At 39.7% G+C, this 15,422-nt stretch overlaps 1 long non-coding RNA gene across 1 annotated transcript in view; it reads left to right on the top strand.

Annotated features, from left to right (window-relative positions):
- The window catches only part of LOC110481887 (uncharacterized), a 51,048-nt gene extending 39,964 nt beyond the window's left edge, over nt 1-11,084 (top strand). Inside the window, exon 4 of the long non-coding RNA XR_002467339.2 lies at nt 10,783-11,084. This is a non-coding gene — a long non-coding RNA (uncharacterized LOC110481887). The remainder of the gene's footprint in view (nt 1-10,782) is intronic.
- The last annotated feature ends 4,338 nt before the right edge of the window (nt 11,085-15,422 follow it).

Below are 15,422 nucleotides of genomic sequence, written 5' to 3' on the forward strand. Positions count from 1 at the left end.
CTTATTTTACACGTGGAGAAAGATATATGCCAATTGTATTGTATTTAAAAAGATCCTTACCTAGCCTCAACCCCAAACAGCCTCACAAGGCTAGTAGATAAATATCTAGAGTAATGTTGACTACATTTATACAGACTTTTAAATTTTGCCAATGTGTGTAAACAAAATTTTTTAAGCAGTTTCCAAGTTCGGGTACAGAGCTGCAGGTTTGAGGTCCCATTAATTGATCCCAGGCTGCAAAATATAATTTAGGGCTTTGAGTCTGTGATATTAAAAAAGTAACTTATTACAGAATTTTTACTTGGACTTACAATATGGTTTTTGAAGTTGTCTATCTCTACTTTCCCTCATTTCTAAAATACTGGGAAAAAAAAAAAAAAAGAAAAGAAAAGGAGATTATAGTTTACAGTGGAATTTGGGAAGATTTGACCCCAGACAACCTTTGCCAGGAACTGTTAAAGAGCAAATAGGGCAGAAAGGCAGAAATGGTTTGTTGCACAAAAATGGTGACTCTGTGCTAAGCTTCATAGATTGGAAAGAGCATTTTGAAAGTCCAGGCAAAAATGTGACAAGAAGCCAGTTTAAATAGGAGCACATAGGTGTGATATGTTCTGAGGGCCAGGTGTGACTTGGGAGCCTGGCAGCTTTGTGCACATTGTAACTTTGACATCAAGGATGAAGAGAGACAGGCTAACAAAGACTGGTGATAATTAAGTCATGAAAAGGTATGGCTCACAGTGTTGCTGCTTTTGTGAGACACGGGCGAGCAAATGCACCATGAAGGGTTACTTGTGTAAAAGGCAAGTGCATTGTTTGTGGCATAGCCATGAGCAGTTTACAAATGCACTTATTTTGTCTTTGAACATCTCTACTTGTAAGCATTTACCTTGTAATAACCAGCTCTGAATAATGCTCCATCCTCCTGCTTTTGTGTATGAGGAAGAGGTTAAAAGACAGAAAGCAATAACCAGCTTTCTCTTCCTTTTCTGCAGTTGGTGGCTGTTGTTATAATTTGCTGAAGAGGTTTTAAGCACAAACACAACCTTCAGGATCATGAAAGTGTATGTGCCAGGCATCAATTTTTAAAACCCAGATCCTTTGTTTATAACCAGGCCAAGTGGTACTAATATTAGCAGGGTTCCACATGCAGAAAACCAACGCAAATCCAGCTTTACAAATGCTCATTTTCTTTGCCAGTTAAAGAAAAATGATTTATTATCCACCTTTGTCACTTCCCTGAAAAAAAATCCCTGATGGATAAGGGCATGAGAAGTTGAAGAGGATGTTCAACTCCACATCTTAGAGGAACATCTGTTTCTCATGGTTGTATTTCCCACATAAAACATTATAAAAAGTTTTGCTGTGTATATGCATGCGTCCAATGTGTGCATTCTCACTTTCACTCCTAGTAGCCCTCTTCTGCTCATCTGTGTTCAAACAGACCCTTACAGCAGGGCAGGGGGGTTGTCTTGCTCATCCATTGGTTTGAAAATGTTAGGTGGCAACTTAAGATAGCTGTTCAGGCTCTCTTTGCAGTCAGTGGACCAAAAATAATGTCCTAGAAGATGGTGGAGGTGATTTCACTGACTGCAAAGGGAGCTTAGACAACCAGTGTACACAGCAGTCAGTCAAAGGCAGCAAAGTTCTGCTCAGAGAGGCCTGGCTGGTGTTCTGGTTTTACACACAAATAATGCAGTGCATACAGACTAGAAGAGCTGTTTGCTCCACCTCTCTGTGCATGGAGCATGGCTTCAAAACAGAACTAAAAATTACTTTTAATATAGTAAAATATTTGACCATACTCTATCGCATTTTTGAAGTCTACAGAGGAAAAAAATCCTGCTTTAAATCATGAAAAGCTATTTAAAACTGAGCACATAAGAAAATATAATTCATTTTAAGAAACACTGCAGTGATTTTAATATAGGAAATAATCCGAAGTCCAGAATGTGGGAGTGAGACTAATATACACCTCTATTACTACATATTATTTCCAGTGCTTTTTGAGTATCTATTACACCTTCATAAATCAATATAGCATTGCACAAATATATGAAGTTAAAAAAGTTGATTGGTGAAGCAGCATGCCCATCATGAGGAAATGAGTTCCAGGTCACTATGTGGTGCATTTCTAACAGGTCTGTGCTAAGGACATAACACAGAGCAGTAAAATACCAAGATGCTTGTCCTTGGTCCTGGTCTGTGCACCCCACGTGAGGCTGCTGGACACTGCAGTGGGAGCACATTTAGGTGCAGGCAGTGAGCCAGCAATGTGCAGTGTTTGCTTGCTTGGGCTGGGTCACTCAGCAGCCCTGGGTACAGAACCCCAGGTGTGCAGGAGAGGCTCTAAGGTCTCTCCCAGTGCTGCTCCTGTTGATTGCAGTGCACAAAGCCAGGATGCAGGACTGGGTGTGGAGCACAGGCTTTAGGTTTTGGTGTGAGTTTGTGCACCCAGGAGAAAGACCCCAACAGCCCAGCGTGCTCAGTATAACTGTGTGTGTCGGGCTTCTTTTGGCAGGCTGCTTTTTCATGCTTCAGGAATTCCTGTTCTTCATACATTCCATTCCATTTTACATGATCTTAAATTCCTTTTTGGCCATCTTCTTGTTTTTAAAATGCAAAGCAATGTCGGGTGACTGTATGTTTCACATCACTAAGTATATTTCATTTGACACTTCTTTTCCTCTGCAGTTCCTTAGATGCCTTAACATGTTGCTTTCTCCCTCCTGGTGTTCTCTGCTTAATGCTCTTTTCTGCTCCTTCCTGGAGCTTCCTTAATTGATGCATTTGGCAATTTGTTGCATTAAAAAAAAAAAAAAAGACCTTTGACTTACAAGTTTTAAGCACTTCCATTGTCTCATGTTGTCAGTTTTTGTCTACCGCTTTCTTTCCTCAAAGATAAAGGGAGTGAAATTAAAATGTGTCTCTTTTTCAGACTCTAATGTGATTTCCTTAAGCATGGCTATTCTGCATAAACTTTCTCAGGGGTCACCACCAGCTTCAAAGGATTTTTTAATAAGCACAGGAAAAAAAAATCCTGTCTGGGTTCAGTTCCTGTCATGTTGGAAAAAGATGTGACCAGTGTTGGATTCATGCAGCAATATTTGCTTTTAGATTAAAGATGTGTTTAGATTGGAAGTAATTTCTCTTCCACCCATGAATAGTGGGAAACAAACACCACTGTTACTGTGAGCTTTTTGAAAGAGCTCTGAATGTGAGCAAACTCTAGGGAAAAAAGTACTCAATTAATGACTGAACTCTTCCAGATTTACTAATAATCAGCATTATTCATAATAAATGTTAATCCATTTTAAGATTGGCAATGGTTTCCTCAAGCATCTGGAGGATGGCTCCCCCAGACAGATTGCAGTGGAAGGGCAGCAGATGGAAACTGGAGCCTGAGCCCGCTCTTAACCTACAGGCTTGAGATGCAGACAAGCAGTGGGAGTTTGCCCAAAAATGTGAATTAGCCATAGCCAGAATTCCTAGGCAGGATTGCCTGTGCCTGGTGGGGACTCCACAGGCACGTGTCCCCAGCCCCAGCAAGGAGCCCCATGGGAACGGGGCAGAGGAGACAGAGGAACAAAGACAGTGCTGCAGCAAACTCAGCATTTTCATTTCCCTCAGCTGGTTTAAAGGAGGGAATCTAGAAAACCCACAAAGCCCAAACAAGCCCACCCTCATTCTCCTGGGTGGGTGCACTGCTGTGGGTGGGCTGCTCCAGCACAGATGGGATGGAGCAGATTTGCCCCCAGCCCCAGTGAATCCTTCATCACAAGATGCATCTCCAAAACTGCCTGTGAGGCAGGATTCAGCCCTGGAACGTGCAGAGGCTGGGGAAAGCAGGTTTTGGGGTTCAGTCCAGGCTGAGGTGGGCTGGCAGCTACATCCCAGGGTAAAGCTGTGAGGTCAGCCAGGGAGGGCTCAGGCAGAGCTGGATCATGGGCACTGCTCCTCTCTCCTGGAGATGTTCAGACTTGTAAGATGCACTTGAGGCAGCAACAAGGCAGGTTTTCCTCTGCAGCTGGCCCTAGAGAGCTGCAGAGATGGACTGAATTCCTGCATGGATTTCATGCCAATGGGGACTGCATTCCTGCATGGGCAAACCTGGGCTGGGGGATGCTGAGGATGCTCCATGACATCCTGCAAGTAGAAAGGCTGGGATGGCCAAACCAAATTGTCAGCACTGTGACAGCAGGAGTTCTTCCTGGGTGGGTTTGGTAGTTTTGCTATTTGCACTTTTTCCTTCTACCTATTGCTTACCATTGTATTTTCTTTAATATAATCCTGACCTTTCTGTTTCATGGGGCTATGAAGCCATTGGGCCCAGAGCTGGTGCAGATGAGTGCCCAGTACCCAGAGGAAATGCACACAGGAAAAATTCCCAAATGCCTGCTCCTGTGGCTGCTTTATTTTGCAGAAATCCTCTGCAAAATCCAAGGGTGCTTTGGGAAAAATCAGAAACAAATATTAAACCACAAGTTTTGCTTCTCAGTTCTGAGTTTTAATTGTACCCAGATATGTATTTTAAGTCTTTCTGAACAAAAATCCCTTGTGGGTCAGCTTAATCCTAAAGGGACTCAAAGATTTCTGTCTAAATTCTTAGGCAGGACTCAGTACCTTATTCTATCTAAGATATCATTCTGATTTTCTTTGTAGATCAACATGATTTAAGCAGCTTTTGGTAATGATATGTCAATACTAGATTATTTTGCTTATATCAGGAAGTAGGAATACACTGCCCTGTCCATGTGTATTATCCTGGGGGATCTTCAGTTTGCTTGGCTATTGGGACTGTACTTCTGTTACTGTGACATTTTGGTGTTTAAGGAAAAGAATAAATTCCATTTGCCCACTTAACTTTAAGGATAAGAAAAGGAAAGCTGTGCTCATATGTCAATAGTGACATTATATTCAAGTGCTTCAGATGCAGAAAAGATGGCTCTGGAATATGTTTGTATGATCTCATATGGATTGCTTGAAAATATTAATACTCTGCATTTAAAAACATAAACCTAAACTTCTGTAGTGTGAAATTGTCCTCTAGAAAACTATAAGGAACTTTTTACATGTTTAGGTTAGATTTTTAATCTCATTTGTAGGTTTTTTAAACATTTATATCAACCACATGTCACTTACATAGTCCATTTATATTTTAATTTAGTGTCTGCATATCAAATGTATAATGTACAGCTGGACACAGCACAGCGTTTTCTACAAAAGGCATAGGGAGCTATTAGCCTATAAGAAATACATCTGGCTTTGGTGTAGCAGAACTTTTTCAAAGACAGAGAAATTTCTGTGATAATTAAGCTTGAGACTCAGAGAAGAAAAGAATTCCTGGTGGAGTATTAGATCTTGCTCAAAGACTGGGATCTCAGTGAGAGGGTGCTTTTTTTTATGGCTAATAATCTATTGTATATTACTAAAATATTTAAGAAAAGGTGCAGGCAATTATTTGCAGCTGTTACTTGGTGACTCTGTCCAGGTATTAGACAATCTCTTACACACCACTTTAGGAATCTGTCATATCTTTGCTTACAGTCAACTGAGTCCTGAGCAGCTGAACACGCTAAGCTGTCTGCCCTGGCGCTTCCGTACAAAAGGCTTTTAAATTAAAGTAAAAATTCATTTCAACAGTTATGTGTTTTCCCTTGAGGTTTCTAACACTGTTCACTTTCACTGCCAAGGATGTTTCCTCCTTCATGGTAAAAGCTCTATTTTTTTTTTTTTTAATCCTTGCAGCCCTTGTTAGATTGAATAAGTCAAGGTGCTACTGCCTTTGTGTCGCTGAAGCGCCCGATCCCGCAGCCCGGCTGCGAGCAGCACTCGGAGAGCTGGGGGTGCAGGGGGGCACAGGTAAAAGGAGAGAGAACTAAATGGAAAAGACAAGTGGTTTATCTGTCTGCAGTTTGTTCCTTGTCACCTACAGCTTCCTCTTAGTGAATGGATGGCTTTCTTTTCAAAGCAAAAAGGCTTCTCTGGAAAAATTAAAATACTCGCTAGTTTTTACTCACTAATTTAGTATGCAAGAAATGTTAGTTTCTGCTCTCAAACACCAGCAGACAGATGGCAGAAAAAATATAGTAGACTCTGGACTCCCACTGAAAGCTGACCTAGTCTCACCCCTGGCTTTATTGTTTTTCTTTCATAATTAGCTTTTGCTCAGCTTTGTCATTTTCATAAGCCTCGATATTCTTCAATTAACAAAACAGAACAAGAACAACAAGAGCTTAGGCAGCTCATGAGGTCACTTCTTGCAGGGGCTGGATTATGGCACCAAAAGAAGCCTGAAAAGCATGTATTGATCCAGTCTGACAGTTCCTGCCACATTAAGCCTCACCACAGCTGTGATATAAAGGCGCTTAGAGCTGTTATCATAAATACCATCCACTATCTTTAAAGATCATCAAAATTGCTTCACATTGTATAAGAGTTATTGTCATATAATTTGTTCAATGCATTTTAACAGCATAAATTGGTTTAGCATTTTAATACTAGCTTAAAGGTCAAATGCAGATAATTTAAACTAACATTTATCCTATGAAAGTTATCATATAAGCTCAATTTACTGAATGTATGGAATGAAAAACAGTCATCTTTATTATTTTGTTCATTTATCTAAAATCTAAATAAAATAATTTTAAATGTTAAGGCAATTCCAGTTAAGCTGTTGAAGAACATATTTGAGATTATTTGTTAATGTCTATCATATTTAGGATATGATCATAAAGCAAAATATTGTCTTATATTTTGTTCTGTAGAAAGGGGATTATAAGAGAAGAGTATTTATTATCAGAAAGAATGGAAAAATACTGCTACAGCTTTCATGATGAACCAAAGATATTAGGCAGGAAGATATCTAGGGATCTCAACCCCAACCACAGCTGGATGTCTGCTCCTCTGTAGTCCTGCTGTGCACAGAAAACTCCCTTCCAAATTGTGGCTCATTGAACCAACAAAAAATAGAAGATAAATGGCTGTTTGAGGGAAATAAATAAATTAGTGATCATAGGGGCGGAAGGGAGTATAGTCAATAGCATCAGCAAAGACAAATAGGCCAAATCTTGTAAAACACACCTTCCCAATGGGGTGTCCTGGAGTTTTTCTGCTGTAGGAAACTGGTACGACCTACAATAAACTGTTCAATCAACAGAGCTGGAGCAGCAACCAGGTCCCAGAGGAAATTTCTGTTCCCACCCAGAATGTAGCTGGGGAGGAGTCAGTGGCCTGCTGGTCACACTGCCTGGGTGGGACAGGACAGACCCAGACACATCTCCTGAGGCTGATCTGAAGCACAGTCAAACCCAACACTTGTGCTGGCAGGGGTTTGTCTGACATGTGGTTTGTTGCAGAGTTTTTTTCAAACAGTTGTGTAAACAAGTGTTTGGAGGAGCAGGAACTGGAGCAGAGGTTTCCAGCATGGCAACAGACTTCTCTATCATCAAGTTGTAGAGATAGTTTCTCAAATGAGTTGGCCATCTACATACTTAGTTTTTGTACTTTGTGTTTGGGGCAGAAAAGGCAAAAGTAGTCAGGTAAAATCACATTTGTTAACTTTCATATAACTTCTGAAGCCAATAAAAAATTTCCTGGATCATTCTGACTGCATTTTATTTGATCACAGTTTCTAGAGTCAAGATACCTCCCCAGTGCTTTTCCACAGTTGTAACATCATTTATTTTGCAGGACTAATAGTCAAATTTTACTGGGGCTTGAGCTGATATCCCCAGAGCTCCCCACAGCCTCGTGGCACCCCTCTGTCCATCTCATCCTCACTGGAGCCTGCCCCAGGCTGCAGGATTTGCCTCCTGGGGTCACTGACAAGCTCCTGCCCTCTCACTCCTTGGTGGAGTCAAGAACAAGTGCAGCATTCAGAGCACTAACATCTGTTTGGGGTGAGGTGGGGGAAACACCAAAACCAGACACTTCTCCAAGGGTAAGGAAACAGCAAAAACCAGTGGTGATGCCCTGAACACAATCAACATCCAGGGATTTGAAGCCAGAGGTGTTTCCCAGGCAGGTGAGAAGAGTAAGGGCATGAGTGCTGGGCTGGCACCAATGCAGAATTTGGAAGGCTCCCTTGCTTCCTGTTTTGTCTGGTTAGCCCTAATTTCATGCAATCTGCATGGAGATTTTTATTTTTGTTCCAATCTTTTTCCTTCACTGTTTGAGCAGTCTAATCTGATGAGACAACTACTAATCTAGTCTTAACTCTTCCATGTTTTTTCAAGCCTGATGTTTGTGAGCATTTCTAACAAGCTTCTAACTGTACAAATTAGCTAGTTTAACAAGCATTATAAAGGAGCATGACTGTCTGCATTACCAGAGGTCTTGCTGGTTATGATATTGTGAGATGAAAGATTGAGTGCATGAATCATTTGTGATAACAAATTTGACTTATTATTCTATTCATGAATAGTCCAGAAAACAAGCTGGTTATGTCAAACAGTTTTATAATTGAAATTATTTTGGCCTTTTTCCACTTATTTTTGGTATTTTTCCTCTGGAGACACAGGGGTGGAGGGAATCACTTTCTTTTTTGTTTGGGATTCCTTTTCTTCCTTTTATTAGAGAAAAAGGAAACTTGAAAACCTGCAAAACCATTGTCACTTTACATTTTGGTCTCAGTGACAAAACAATAACTAAAAACCAGCCCTTTTTCCTTTTTATCTAGAAGTAATAACAAAAGAATTGAAGAATTTTATCTCATTGGACAAATAATTGGCAGTACTGTTCCTCTTTTTTATTGTCACTGGAAACTTCTGGTGTTGTTCCTTCAGTGGGATTCCCAGTTAAAGGCAGCACATTGTAAAATCTGCTGATAATACTCCATACTCCTGGCACAGCACACCTACTCTCCTCTAAACTATGCTTCATTTTACAATGTGAAGGGGTGTCTGTGTCACTTCTTTGAGCAGAATCACAAGTGAATCTCTGAACCACCCATTAATTTCATTGTTGCACCACAGAAGGTGCGTTGGGAATGACCCAGTGTGCAGTAGTTACCATGATCACTTCATTTTTACCAGCTGCTGATAGAAAAAACCACATATTTTACACAGAAAGGAATAGCAGGAAGCCTAAGAATTACTGTGTTGTGTTTTTTTCCCTTGTCTTGGGGGGGTTTTGTGCAAACAATGTTATTTATATGAAAGGCAGAATCAACTTTTTTATTGCCTTTTTTTCTCCTGTATCGATGCAAGGTGAGATGCCAACACCTAGTTTCCTTTTCACCTGTACCAGCTTATGTAAGAATTTCATGAGTTTTAGTAGAGTTAATCTGATTCATTGAGATCTAAAAGAGATCTATCTTTAGAGCAAAAAGTCAGCCTTGTAAATAGCACATACTGAGAACAATTTGAAGCGGCTTCTGTGGTAACAGATATCATGTCTTTTATTTAAAAATGCTACTTACTGGTCTAGATGTGTCGCCATCACTGTATTGCCATAGTAATCCTATAAAGAACTTGTCTTATACAAAATCTCTAAGGAGTTTCATTTTGCTCCTATAGGATGTGATCATAATATTTGCCTTTCTAAACATGAGAGTATCAGAAGAAATATCACACTGGAGACCTGAATTTGCCCATGACCTTACTGCCTCCTTTTCAATGGGTGTTCAGAAGTGGAGGAGACTCAACCTTTTGAATTTATACAAATTCCAAAGGCTACTCATATAAACCTTAACATTTCAGCTGGGGTGTACCTTACAGCACACTGTCACATTGGCCCCAGAACCACTGAATTGCAGAGGTTGGAAGGGATGTCTAGAGGGCATCTGGTCCAACTGCTCTGCCCAAGCAGAAAGCTAATCTAAACAATGAGATATTTTTTTGGGAATTTGGAAATCCTATGAATGTAAGCTACATAAATTACTGTTAGAAACCAGGTGAAAATAGCCCATGCTCAACCAGAGATTTAACAAAACTAGTTCAAACCTTGCATCTTTCTTTCTAATACCTACAGGTGCAAAAACGAATTAACTTTTCACATGTTTTCGCTCCCACCACACCTTGGAAATAACTATGTGTGTGCACACAAGTCCATGCAGCAGTTCCCTGAGACAGAGCCCAGCCCTGAGCACTGACATACGTTCCTACCTACGCCGCACATGTTGAGCTGTCACATCGCCTACGGCACAGCCCGACACGCGAGGATGAGAGATGGGCAGGGAATGCTTTGAAGCTGCTCTGTCAGGGCTCGAGACTGAAGGATTATCCAACTGTTCTCAATAGTGCTACCAGCTGCAATGTATTCTCACTTAGACATTCCTGAAAGCAAAGTGGTCTGGTCATCTGGAAAGGTGAAATATCCCATCGTTTTGTTCTCTCGCTGTGGGGACAGTGAGGCTGTGATTGATACGAAAAGACTCCTTAATGAGAGGTCCCAGATAATCTTTGTGGCTCATTTTTGGGTGTGGTTTTTTTCTGTCAGCTTTATTGATGAATGAATATCAGTATTTTATAAAAAAGACCCCTACACAAGTTAGTAATATTTCGGGGGTTATAGACTACCATGGTTTGGCAGGAAATGTAAAATTTAGTTAATAATTTGTATGCTGTTTTGTTGCACTTATCATCTAAACTCTTCATGACAAATAGAAATTTTACTAATTTTGTATGGAATTTATATTCTTTATTTTAAGAGTAAAAGGAACAGACCAGAGCGAGCTATATACCCAAGAAAAAAATTATTGAAAAGAAAGTGATTGTCATTTGAGATATTGTCACCTTAGGAAAAAAAATATACAGCAATATGACTAATTTTTTCTCTTTTTAGGGTTTGTAACAAGGTCAAAGTCATTCATCCAATGTGTTTGGGATTAAAACACAGAAAAGAGATGTGACTCAGAGTGATGTTCAGACTCATGGATCCCTCACACAGAAGACATCTCCAGACTCTTCACTCCTCCTTCCTGTTGCAGTGCTTTCTTAAGCACTTCCCAAACATCTCTTATGCTGATTCCTTAAGCTATTTCAATATTTAATCTGAACCAGCCTTTTCTTTCTTCACACCCTCCTTTCTTCTTCCTCTGTCTAAATCTCTTGCTCAAGATCTTATACCAAATAAATGATGAAAGGTAAAAAACAAACAAACAAACAAAAAAAAACCCAAAAAAACCCAAAAAAACCCAAAAAAAATAAAGGAGGATACACTGACTGCAAGAACAGAGTGACTGTGATGTGTGCGTGTTACAAAATTAGTGACCTCAGGAAATGATTTTGTGTAATCCTCAACCTATCCTTTGCTACTGCAGTCATGAGTGTTTCTGTCCTGGATGTTAAATCATGACTGTCACATACAAGAAGGGAAGACATTTTAATTACTGGTTTTAGTCATTCAGATGCTTTTATTCTGGCTCACATTTAGTGTGATGAGAATGTATCCTTGCTCCCTCTGACACAAATACCCCATTCTGACACAAGTGTCTGTGCACAGAGAATAACCTAAGCCTGAGGCCCTGTAAGTCAGCCTTTCAGGGAAGGAGAAACCAGTGACACCATGTCTGGGTATATTCTAAGTATAAATAGTTTTGTTTATGTATATAAACCAGGCCTGGTGGTAGAATTGGTAAAACAGCATTTTGTTCCAGGCAGTTATTTCTTTAAGGAATATTTGCTTAACAGTCATTTTTGGTTGTCAGAGAATAATTATCCTAATAATAAATACTTAATTAGAGAGGAAAGGCCATAGAATATACCAGTGTCCTCTAGCTTTTTTCAGACTCTGGTGTTAAAAAGGCAAATGTACGTGTCATCTCAAATGGAAATTTTGCACATGTGCCAGGGACTTGAAAAGCTAAATATAAAAGTAGCACTTAAAAACACTTGCCATAATAATATTTTCTTCTTTAGCCAATATTCCAGTGCATTTATTGCTTGTCATTACTTCAAACTATTGGACTTTGACCCTTTGAAGTCTGTGGCATATGCTGAAAATTAAGCAAGTCTTAAGTGTTTAAAGGATTGGTTTCACTTCAAAATAGCTAGTATATTTAACTTCCAGCACTAATTCTAAACTTCTGTCTTCAGCAAATTGTGTCTCATGATGACAATAAGCGCACTCATTCTGTGTGTCTGTGACTTTTTACAGTAGTTATATACCCTATGTTTTCCCAAAGTGCTTGTGGTCAAAGCATGTGGCTGTGCAAAGCCATGGCACAAAAGGTGGTACCACCTTGAGCTGCCAAGCTTTTCAAGGAGTGTGAAGTCCAGAGTATGAAACAAATTACAGCTTTGGTCTGATAATAATGCATGTGTTCAGCCAAGAACAAATATATGTGGATTATAACTTACAAGTTTTTTTACAAGAGACATTATTCAGGATTTATGGTCCAAACTCCTGGCAAAATTGAAAATCATAGCCCAAACACAGTGTGGTGGAGATTGTAATAATTTAGCAACTCATTATGTCAGAGTTTCTTTGACAGAGTGATAATGGCTGTTGTCCATCCCTTAACCCTCTCCAGGCCTGTGAGAGCTCACATGGTTTTTGCAGGAGTGTTTCTTTACCTGCTGAGGCAGATGGGAGCCCACCTCCTTGCTGCAATGCCTTCTGCTCAGCTGAGACCCTGCTACAGAAATAATTGAGGGCATGGGGGTGGAGGATCAAGCAGCACACAGACTGCATGGTTACTACGTGCATTTCTCAGAGATAAGCAGAAAGGATGGTGATTGTTCCCATTAATGTCACTTCCATCTCTTTGGTACAGAAGATGGGTTGAGTCTTAATGAAGGAACTTTGGCCAAACTGGCAGAAGAGGATTGGAGGGTCCCTTATTCCCCGTGCTCAGGGATTTTTTCCATACAAGGATATAATTTAAATGGAAGACCTAAACTACAAACTGCAAACTTTTCCAGTGTGATGCATCAACCTCCTTGGATTAACACAATAACCACACAGAGACTTTGCAGTTGCCTTTAGGGCCAGAGAGTTCAGTTTTATGGAACTTGGGGAAAAGTCTGAAGTCTGTTTGTCCAAGTACAAGCTGACATTCCCACAGTATGAACACACAGGCCATAACACTCAAATCCTGTTCTACAGGTTGGTATATCCCAATTTAAGCATGCTGTTTTCCTCCATGGGGTCACATACCAGCTGAGGAAGACAGTGGGTCATAAATAGTGAGTTGCAGTTTAGCTTGCCAGGGTGTCCTAAGCAGAATACAATATTTGAGACAATACAATGATTGCAAAATCCTTAAATCCTTTCCTAACATTAAGACTGCAATTATCCCATAAACTTAATGGGACTGCTGTCATAATTGATGTCAGACATAGCTTAGTTATCTACATGAACATCGCTCAGAACCACAGGCTCAATTACGTTGGAAAAGAACTCCGAGATTAAATCCAACCTCTGGACCCATCACCACCTTGCCAACCAGACCATGGCACTGAGTGCCATGTCCAGTCTTTTCTTAAACACCTCCGGGGGTGGTGAATCCACCACCTCCATGGGCAGCCCATTCCAATGTCTAATCACCCTTTCTGTGATGAATTTCATCCTAATGTCCAGCCTAAACGTCTCTTGCTGCAGCTCAAGACTGTGTCCACTTATCCTGCTGCCAGTGGCCTGGCAGATAATAGACAAATGACAATTATCACTTCCCTTAAAAAATGCACTGCAAATTTCTTGCTCTTGCTGTGTGGAAGGGTTTGAAGAAAACCAAAATAGAACAGAAGTTTTTACTCACTTGAAAATCCTAGGTCAGCCTGAAGTAATTCTGGGTACAGACGAGATCTGCTTTTGGAGACAGCATGCACAGAGGAACAGGGTGATTTGTGCCACACCTTGAGGCCTTTCACTTCATGTCCTGAGAGACTGTTAATGACTTATGTTGAAGGTTTTGAAATGAAGGATGTCTTAGACAATAAAATCTCCTTTAGCTCTATTTACATTGAAGATACGGGGGTTTTCCAGCACTGCAATACTGTGTTTCATTTCAGATGGGTTAATTTCTGTGGTTACACATAAAAAAGACTGATTCATGTCAGAATCAAAATGGTTTTTGATTGCACACAGAGAAATAATGATCTGTGAGCCAATAAAAATTAATTATGCACCATGTAAAACTGCTTTCTCAACCTAAGCCATTATTGGTTTTAATTTTCTTTTTTATAAGTCTATTTGAAAGCCAAAAGAAAACAACTTGAATTCAAAGTTCATTTTTAGAATCTAGGAACTAAATATTTGATCATATTTAAGTTAATGCATCTGTATTTTTGAGTTCTTTCATACCTTTTTTCTTGACTGAAATGGGTTTCAATGTTTAGCCATTTTAGTATGTTAATTAAGTGTTAATTTCTGCTGCCTGTCTCAATCCAAAATTCCATTTCTGGGAGGATATCACTTGCTAACAACCTCCTTGTCAGTTCTCAATAGGGAATGACATTTAAAAAGTGGAGAAAGCACTCTGAAAATGATAGATTTCGTAGGAGTAGCAGGGTTAGCTCAAATGTGTTTTTGTGAACTGGTCACTCTATCTTTTGAGTAATAGGTGATGGGTAATTTTATTAAGTAACCTAAAACCTAAAATCAAGATGAAAATGAGGACATTTAGAAGGCCCTCCATCTTAGACAGAACAGCCAAGTACAAGGACCTGACAGGTATGATAAAGAGCTTAGATGTTCTTCTAATATTGTTCTTGCCATAAGCCCCCAGGCTTTGTTCTACATGCTTAGTTAAACTGTTTTTATCTTACATAAATCCTGGTAAGCTACTTTAAGATCCATCAGACTACCTCAATTGCCATTTAAGTGTTTTTTTCTGCACTAACTGCTTCTTGTTAAATAGTTTGACATTTATGTGTCTAGACTTGGGTTGTTTTGATATTGATTTTGGAAAGAATGATAATGGAGTATAGTGGTAATATTACTTTTGCTGTCATACCTAGTAGCAATATATCTCTTTGAACTTGTGTTAGGAGCAAAATCCACACATATGTAGGTCTAAATTTAGGAGGTTCTTCAAAGCTACTATTCTGCTTTTGTTATTTTTCTGCTGCTACTAATATTTCTTCCTTACTTTACTGAGAATCTTTATTTTGAGAAAAATATGTCAGAACACAAAGCTTCCAGGTCACTGTCTGCACAGGAAAGAAGGTTGTGCTATCAGCTAACTCCCTCCCTTCTCCCTCACTAATGACCTTACTGTGGGTATGGAAAGCTGCTTTCTGTGGATGCTTAAAGTGTACATAATAAGCCAATCACTTTTAAGATGTTTACTGCTATCTGTTAAATGAGATGAGCTTTAGGCTGACTTTCCAGTTCATCCCCCACCCCAATGTGTTTTGTTGTTTGCCTGTCTCAGATCAAAATACTGGAAAGAGTCCCATTTTTCTGGCTTTGGTTTAAATTGAGTTGCCTAACATACAGCTAAAAAAAGTATTTTAGGCAGAAAATGAGGAAGTCACCAA

The sequence above is a fragment of the Lonchura striata genome, chromosome 4, assembly GCF_046129695.1.
Source record: "Lonchura striata isolate bLonStr1 chromosome 4, bLonStr1.mat, whole genome shotgun sequence".
NCBI classification, from domain to species: Eukaryota; Metazoa; Chordata; class Aves; order Passeriformes; family Estrildidae; genus Lonchura; species Lonchura striata.